Consider the following 9,556-nt stretch of genomic DNA (forward strand, 5'->3'; position numbering starts at 1 on the left):
ATCTGTATCTGTATCTGTATCTGTATCTGTATCTGTGCTGTATCTGTATCTGTATCTGTATCTGATCTGTATCTGTATCTGTATCTGTATCTGTATCTGTATCTGTATCTGTATCTGTATCTGTAGTATCTGTATCTGTATCTGTATCTATCTGTATCTGTATCTGTGAGTATCTGTATCTGTATCTGTGAGTATCTGTATCTGTGCTGTAAAAATGTGCATGTATTCTATCTTGCATTTCCACTTCCTGATCTGAGTTGATTTGATAGGTGCTACAAGAGGAACTGTATCTGTATCAGTCAATCTAATGGAACCACCAGGTAAGACCAGGTAGATTCCCCATGGTTACTACATGGAGACAATATCTGTAGATTCCACATGGTTACTACATGGAGACTGTATACTGTAGATTCCACATGGTTACTACATGGAGTATCTGATACTGTAGATTCCACATGGTTCTACATGGAGTACAATACTGTGTATCTGTATCATCTGTTACTACATGGAGACAATACTGTAGATTCCACATGGTTACTACATGGAGACTGTATACTGTAGATTCCATGTGCTGTACACTGTGCTTACTATCATGGAGACAATACTGTAGATTCCACATGGTTACTATCATGGAGACAATACTGTAGATTCCCATGGTTACTACATGGAGACTGTATACTGTAGATTCCACATGGTTACTATCATGGAGACAATACTGTAGATTCCACATGGTTACTAAATGGAGACAATACTGTAGATTCCATCATGGTTATCTACATGGAGCTACAATACTGTAGATTCCACATGGTTACTACATGGAGACAATACTGTAGATTCCACATGGTTACTACATGGAGACAATACTGTAGATTCCACATGGTTACTACATGGAGACAATACTGTAGATTCCACATGGTTACTACATGGAGACAATACTGTAGATTCCCATGGTTCATGGTTACTACATGGTTACTAAAGACAATACTGTAGATTCCACATGGTTACTACATGGAGACAATACTGTAGATTCCACATGGTTACTACATGGAGACAATACTGTAGATTCCACATGGTTACTACATGGAGACAATACTGTAGATTCCACATGGTTACTACATGGAGACAATACTGTAGATTCCACATGGTTACTACATGGAGACAATACTGTAGATTCCACATGGTTACTACATGGAGACAATACTGTAGATTCCACATGGTTACTACATGGAGACAATACTGTAGATTCCACATGGTTACTACATGGAGACAATACTGTAGATTCCACATGGTTACTACATGGAGACAATACTGTAGATTCCACATGGTTACTACATGGAGACAATACTGTAGATTCCACATGGTTACTACATGGAGACAATACTGTAGATTCCACATGGTTACTACATGGAGACAATACTGTAGATTCCACATGGTTACTACATGGAGACAATACTGTAGATTCCACATGGTTACTAAATGGAGACAATACTGTAGATTCCACATGGTTACTACATGGAGACAATACTGTAGATTCCACATGGTTACTAATGGAGACAATACTGTAGATTCCACATGGTTACTACATGGAGACAATACTGTAGATTCCACATGGTTACAATACTGTAGATTCCACATGGTAAATGGAGACAATACTGTAGATTCCACATGGTTACTAAATGGAGACAATACTGTAGATTCCACATGGTTACAATACTGTAGATTCCACATGGTTACAATACTGTAGATTCCACATGGTTACTAAATGGAGACAATACTGTAGATTCCACATGGTTACTACATGGAGACAATACTGTAGATTCCACATGGTTACAATACTGTAGATTCCACATGGTACAATACTGTAGATTCCACATGGTTACTAAATGGAGACAATACTGTAGATTCCACATGGTTACTAAATGGAGACAATACTGTAGATTCCACATGGTTACTACATGGAGACAATACTGTAGATTCCACATGGTTACAATACTGTAGATTCCACATGGTTACTACATGGAGACAATACTGTAGATTCCACATGGTTACTACATGGAGACAATACTGTAGATTCCACATGGACAATACTGTAGATTCCACATGGTTACAATACTGTAGATTCCACATGGTTACTACATGGAGACAATACTGTAGATTCCACATGGTTACTAAATGGCGACAATACTGTAGATTCCACATGGTTACTAAATGGAGACAATACTGTAGATTCCACATGGTTACTACATGGAGACAATACTGTAGATTCCACATGGTTACTAAATGGAGACAATACTGTAGATTCCACATGGTTACTAATGGAGACAATACTGTAGATTCCACATGGTTTACAATACTGTAGATTCCACATGATTCCACATGGTTACTACATGGAGACAATACTGTAGATTCCACATGGTTACTACATGGAGACAATACTGTAGATTCCACATGGTTTGTAGATTCCACATGGATACTGTAGATTCCACATGGTTACAATACTGTAGATTCCACATGGTTACAATACTGTAGATTCCACATGGTTACTAAATGTAGATTCCACATGGTTACAATACTGTAGATTCCACATGGTTACTAAATGGAGACAATACTGTAGATTCCACATGGTTACTAATGGAGACAATACTGTAGATTCCACATGGTTACAATACTGTAGATTCCCCATGGTTACTAAATACAATACTGTAGATTCCACATGGTTACTAAATGGAGACAATACTGTAGATTCCACATGGTTACTACATGGAGACAATACTGTAGATTCCACATGGTTACAATACTGTAGATTCCACATGGTTACAATACTGTAGATTCCACATGGTTACTAAATGGAGACAATACTGTAGATTCCACATGGTTACAATACTGTAGATTCCACATGGTTACAATACTGTAGATTCCACATGGTTACAATACTGTAGATTCCACATGGTTACTAAATGGAGACGATACTGTAGATTCCACATGGTTACTAAATGGAGACAATACTGTAGATTCCACATGGTTACTAAATGGAGACAATACTGTAGATTCCACATGGTTACTAAATGACAATACTGTAGATTCCACATGGTTACTAAATGGAGACGATACTGTAGATTCCACATGGTTACTAAATGGAGACAATACTGTAGATTCCACATGGTTACTAAATGGAGACGATACTGTAGATTCCACATGGTTACTAAATGGAGACGATACTGTAGATTCCACATGGTTACTAAATGGAGACGATACTGTAGATTCCACATGGTTACTAAATGGAGACGATACTGTAGATTCCACATGGTTACTAAATGGAGACGATACTGTAGATTCCACATGGTTACTAAATGGAGACGATACTGTAGATTCCACATGGTTACTAAATGGAGACGATACTGTAGATTCCACAAGGTTACTAAATGGCTATTTTAACTGTTCTTGTGCTTCACGCGTTAACCACTGTAATACACAGTGATGACTTTGTTTTTCTTCGTTTTTTCTATTATATGATATTCATAAAAAAATGTCGTAATGGCTCAATTGATTAGTTAATTGCGTAAAAAAAGAGACGTTTTAAGGTATCCTAACATTTACACAATGTAAGAATGTTAATGTCTGCAGACATTGCACTTTGATAGTTCTATTTTGTATTACATGGTCTGTTTTACTAAAAATACACAGAACGTAGAACTATATTGAGCACACTTCCTGTTTCTTCAGAAGGGAAATGCTTTTAGATTTAGAGTAAAGATGCATAATCGAGCTCAAAACTAGACCTGTTTTAAAGAATCATGACTGGGATCTTAGATGTTATAGGAGTATAACACCAGCTATTTCTCTGTTTTTTTTCTTTCTGAGTGTAGGCGCACAACAGGAAAATATTAAAGGACCTTGAACTTGGAATCTGAAGGAAACCCTGCCGTTCACCAGTTCCTGCAACAACAAGCACCGCCAGGGATGGCTGGAGAAAACCTGTACAATGTTACGGACGACATCCCATCCACTTGGAGCATCGTTGAAACCGTCGTTCAGTGGACGACGTTCTCCATCGGTTTTCCTCTGATCTGTCTGTCCATTTATGCCATGTACTTCCTGGTCAGAGCTGATCACATCGCTCCAGTCTACGTTATCAACCTTCTTATTGCAGATCTCATTCAGATCTGCACGAGGCCGTTCAACCTGTCTGGTACCTGGAAATTGATTGTGATGTTTATTGAATTCTTTGGTATTAGTGCGAGCATTGGTTTCATGGTGTGTGTTGCTCTGGAGAGATATCTCGTGATTGCATTTCCTCTCTGGTACCGTTTTTTCGTCGTAACATCAAATACTCGCTCATAATGTCCTCCGTCATCTGGGTTATCCCTTTCCTCCAAATCTCCATGTTATACCTCACGCCGACTCTCGATACGAAGCTGATTCTGTTTGCGGTTAACCTCCTCATACCCTTTCCATTGCTCGTATTCTTCCTCGCGGGCACGTTGAAAGCTCTGTCCGTCTCCGTCTCCGTGCCGGCTGTCGAACGGAGACGGATTATTGGTACCCTGGCCCTTGTGCTGGGCAATTACACAGTCCTGTTCTTACCCCTCATCATACAATATCTGATATCAGGGGTGACAGGCCGTCACAATGTAGAGATCGGGACACTCCTTGAGAGATTCAGCCCCCTTGTGGATCCCTTACTCTACGTGTTCATGAGAAAGGGAGCGAAGGACACTCTTGCCTTCCCCTGCTTCGACAAGCTGATGGGTGACGAGGAGCAGAGCCAAGTCACTAACACTATGACCATGACTGAGAGTGTAGTAGAAGGCTCCAGGTAGGACAGATGCAGGGTAATGGACTGTATCTGTATTTAAAAAATATAAAAAAGTTACCATTCCTGTGTCTGTGAGAAGAATTCCAAAAACACAGTTAAAAATGGAAAAGACACCATTTGTTGTTTTGTCAGGTATTGTTGTATTTCTTTGCATCTTGGGACAGTATAAAAGTTTATTTTTTATTTTACCTTTATTTAAACGAGGCAAGTCAGTTAACAACAAATTCTTATTTTCAATGACGGCCTGGGAACAGTGGGTTAACTACCCTGTTCAGGGGCAGAACGACAGATTTGTACCTTGTCAGCTCGGGGATTTGAACTTGCAACCTTCCGGTTACTAGTCCAACGCTCTAACCACTAGGCTTGTAGTTAAAATGTGAAGAGTACATGCCTTGATTTTTTTATATACAATACATGACATACTGTATTGTACTCAGCCCTATTCTGCATTGCGCTATCTGTGTTGGGCTTGTATTGCAGCTTTTCAGAAAAATATGGACTTGTTTCTTTCAATAAACTGATCATGTGGATATTTGAGATCACTCTCCTCTTTTGTTCCCATTCTCTCCCGGAGTCCCTTTAAAAAAAAGAGGACACTGAAAGTGGTCAGAGTTAGAGCCAGTTTGTTCATTGTAACTTGGTGACGCAGTGGACAGGGCAGATAGGGGTTTGAATGACTAGGCATGTTGGGCAGCCTTCCTTCTCCAGAGACACAGTCTGGTTGATGGGCTGACAGGGCTGCGTGAGAGACCCCTCAACGGGTTCCAGGAGAACGAACAGGGAGATCAGGAGAACGCACAGGAACAGGGAGAACGGGAGAACGCACAGGAACAGGGAGATCGGGAGAACGCACAGGAACAGGGAGATCAGGAGAACGCACAGGAACAGGGAGATCAGGAGAACGCACAGGAACAGGGAGATCAGGAGAACGCACAGGAACAGGGAGATCAAGGTGCCGACACAGTGAGACCTAACATGCTGAAAGAGAGTCTAAGTGAAAACAAATTATTTTCTCTGGCATTAGAAATGGTACAGTGTAGATTGCTTATTATTTGCGAATAGTTGTAATAACTATATATAACAGTAAGAGAAGTCTGATCAATAGAGACGGGTTTACCTGAAGGACTCAGTCTGATCAATAGAGATGGGTTTACCTGAAGGACTCAGTCTGATCAATAGAGATGGGTTTACCTGAAGGACTCAGTCTGATCAATAGAGATGGGTTTACCTGAAGGACTCAGTCTGATCAATAGAGACGGGTTTACCTGAAGCACTCGGGCGGTCTATGTTTTGTCTTTATTTAGTATGGTCAGGGCGTGAGTTGGGGTGGGCAGTCTATGTTTTGTCTTTATTTAGTGTGGTCAGGGTGTGAGTTGGGGTTGGCAGTCTATGTTTAGGTTTCTGTTTTCGGCCCAGTATGGTTGTCAATCAGAGGCAGGTGTCGTTAGTTGTCTCTGACTGAGAATCATACTTGGGTAGCCTGGGTTTCACTGTTGGTTTGTGGGTGTTTGTTTCCTGTGTCAGTGTTTTGTCACCACACGGTCCTGTTTCAGGTTTCTGTTGGTTTGTGGGTGTTTGTTTCCTGTGTCAGTGTTTTGTCACCACACGGTCCTGCTCTCTGCTCATGATTTCTCCCCCTTCACAACAACCTTGAATAGAACTGGTATTCAGGGTTGGAGGCTCTCTGCTCATGATTTCTCCCCCTTCACAACAACCTTGAATAGAACTGGTATTCAGGGTTGGAGGCTCTCTGCTCATGATTTCTCCCCCTTCACAACAACCTTGAATAGAACTGGTATTCAGGGTTGGAGGCTCTCTGCTCATGATTTCTCCCCCTTCACAACAACCTTGAATAGAACTGGTATTCAGGGTTGGAGGCTCTCTGCTCATGATTTCTCCCCCTTCACAACAACCTTGAATAGAATCCCATGTTGGTAACAGAATATATGACTTTAACACAATGACTTCCTCATGAACTCTACTTTGCACAGTTTAGACTTCTGTGACTCTGTACCTGTACCCCCACATTGACTCGGTACCTGTACCCCCACATTGACTCGGTACCTGTACCCCCGCACATTGACTCGGTACCTGTGCCCCCCCACATTGACTCGGTACCTGTACCCCCGCACATCGACTCGGTACCTGTACCCCCGCACATCGCTCGGTACCTGTACCCCCACACATTGACTCGGTACCTGTACCCCCACATTGACTCTGTACCTGTACCCCCACGCATCGACTCGGTACCTGTACCCCCACGCATCGACTCGGTACCTGTACCCCCGCCCATCGACTCGGTACCTGTACCCCCACGCATCGACTCGGTACCTGTACCCCTGCGCATCGACTCGGTACCTGTACCCCCACACATCGACTCGGTACCTGTACCCCCACGCATCGACTCTGTACCTGTACCCCCACGCATCGACTCGGTACCTGTACCCCCACGCATCGACTCGGTACCTGTAGCCCAGCGCATCGACTCGGTACCTGTAGCCCCCCACATTGACTCGGTACCTGTACCCCCACGCATCGACTCGGTACCTGTACCCCCACGCATCGACTCGGTACCTGTAGCCCAGCGCATCGACTCGGTACCTGTAGCCCCCACATTGACTCGATACCTGTACCCCCACGCATCGACTCGGTACCTGTAGCCCCGCACATCGACTCGGTACCTGTAGCCCCCACATTGACTCGGTACCTGTACCCCCACACATCGACTCGGTACCTGTACCCCCGCGCATTGACTCGGTACCTGAACTCCCACACATCGAATTCCAAAAGTGTGCAAAGCTGTCATCAAGGCAAAGGGTGGCTACTTTGAAGAATCTCAAATATAAAATATTTATTTACAACTTTTTTGTTGTTGGTCACTACATGATTCTATATGTGTTCTTTCATAGTTTTCATGTCATCCATATTATTCTACAATGTAGAAAATAGTAAAAATGGAAAAAAAACCTTGAATGAGCAGGTGTGTCCAAACTTTTGACAGGTACTGTATGTAACCCCACAATTTCAACATTAGTGACAAGGAAGTCATTTTTCTGAAGTATTTGCACAATATTTCATTTGTTGCATTTGTGTGTGGTGGAGGACAGTTGTCACATTTCATCATTGTCTCAACATATTGGTTTTAAGTCTGATGGACCTAGACATTGTGACTGACCTATAAAAGTATGGTGGAATATCACTAGTAAGTTTGTTTTATTTTCTCAAGTAGCTGCCTGTACTCCAGCACATCAAGTCTGTGAATATAAAACTAACAGCTTCTTCACCCAAAGAGGTGTATGCATATTAGAGGTCGACCGATTCATCGGAAGGGCCGATTCATTAGGGCCGATTCATTAGGGCCGATTTTTTTTTATACCTTTATTTAACTGCAAGTCAGTTAAGAACAAATTCTTATTTTCAATGACGGCCCATGGTTTAGAAGGAAATAGTCCTATAATTCCTATAATAACTACAACCTAAAACTTCTTACCTGGGAATATTGAAGACTCATGTTAAAAGGTAAAAGGAACTACCAGCTTTCATATGTTCTCATGTTCTGAGCAAAGAACTGAAACGTTAGCTTTCTTATATAGCACATATTGCACTTTTACTTTCTTCTTCAACACTATGTTTTACATTATTTAAACCAAATTGAACATGTTTCATTATTTATTTGAGGCTAAATTGATTTTATTGATGTATTATATTAAGTAAGGGAACACCCCCCTGAAATGGACAAAAATGAATGGGAAGTCATTGGCACTGGAGAAACCATATACACGGTGTCCAATACCACTCAATTCGGCGTCGTTTCGTTCAAAGTTGATTGCAAATGCCATATGGCAAATGCCAGGTGTAACACTTTAAAAATCCAACAGGTGGCGAGTGCGCTCCACCGTGGTTTTTCATATTGCAAATGTAACACAAGTCAACATCCAAAAGTAACATTTTTAAAAAGTGAAAAAAAAAAAACTTATCACCCCTTAAAAAAGTGCTTTCTGAACCGTTTCTTGAAAATCTTTCGATTTTTTGTCAATTACACATGTGTAAGAACTGTATGAATATACTTTTGTCAACTTTTATGATCATTATTTTTCTTTAAAATTCTTTTTTTTTTTTTTTACTTGTCCATTTGCAATATGATTTCATAGGAAGTCAAAAGTCACTTTATTTTGGCCAAATGCCATAAGAAATGTCCAAATGCAATATGAAAGATTTGAAAATGCCAAATCAGGATGTTATGTCCATTTGCCATGTACCATCACAAATTTGACATGCTCAAAAATACTGCAGAAATGCAAAATTGACTGGCCTGATGAACTCGGGATGGCCGGGCAGTGATAGTGGTTCCTCTCCATCGCTTGTTGTGTTGATTTCATCATGTCCATTTGGTGATGTTTTTTTCAATGTTGAATCATATTGCAAATGCATGTGCATTTGCAATATGTTTCAATGGGCATTTACCATCACAAATTTGTCATGCTCAAAAATCCTGCAGGAATGCTAAATTGACTGGCCTGATGAACACAGGATGGCCGGGCAGTGATTCTGGTTCCTCTCCATCACTCGTTAGGGTTGATTTCAGAATGTCACTTTTGGTGATGGTAACTCACTGTCTAAACATATTGCAAATGGACAAAAGTCACCAGCAAGTCACCGTCCATCAGTCAATTAGAAATCATTCTGACACCAAACTGATACAAACTGACACCAAACCCACTTTTTCCAACTCGTTTAGAA

General features: G+C 41.2%; 1 pseudogene; it reads left to right on the forward strand.

The window, feature by feature from the left end:
* The first annotated feature begins 296 nt into the window (after positions 1–296).
* LOC124022324 lies at positions 297–5,346 on the forward strand (annotated as a pseudogene).
* Positions 5,347–9,556: the final 4,210 nt, after the last annotated feature.

Source organism: Oncorhynchus gorbuscha, unplaced genomic scaffold (assembly GCF_021184085.1).
Source record: "Oncorhynchus gorbuscha isolate QuinsamMale2020 ecotype Even-year unplaced genomic scaffold, OgorEven_v1.0 Un_scaffold_1335, whole genome shotgun sequence".
Taxonomy (NCBI): Eukaryota; Metazoa; Chordata; class Actinopteri; order Salmoniformes; family Salmonidae; genus Oncorhynchus; species Oncorhynchus gorbuscha.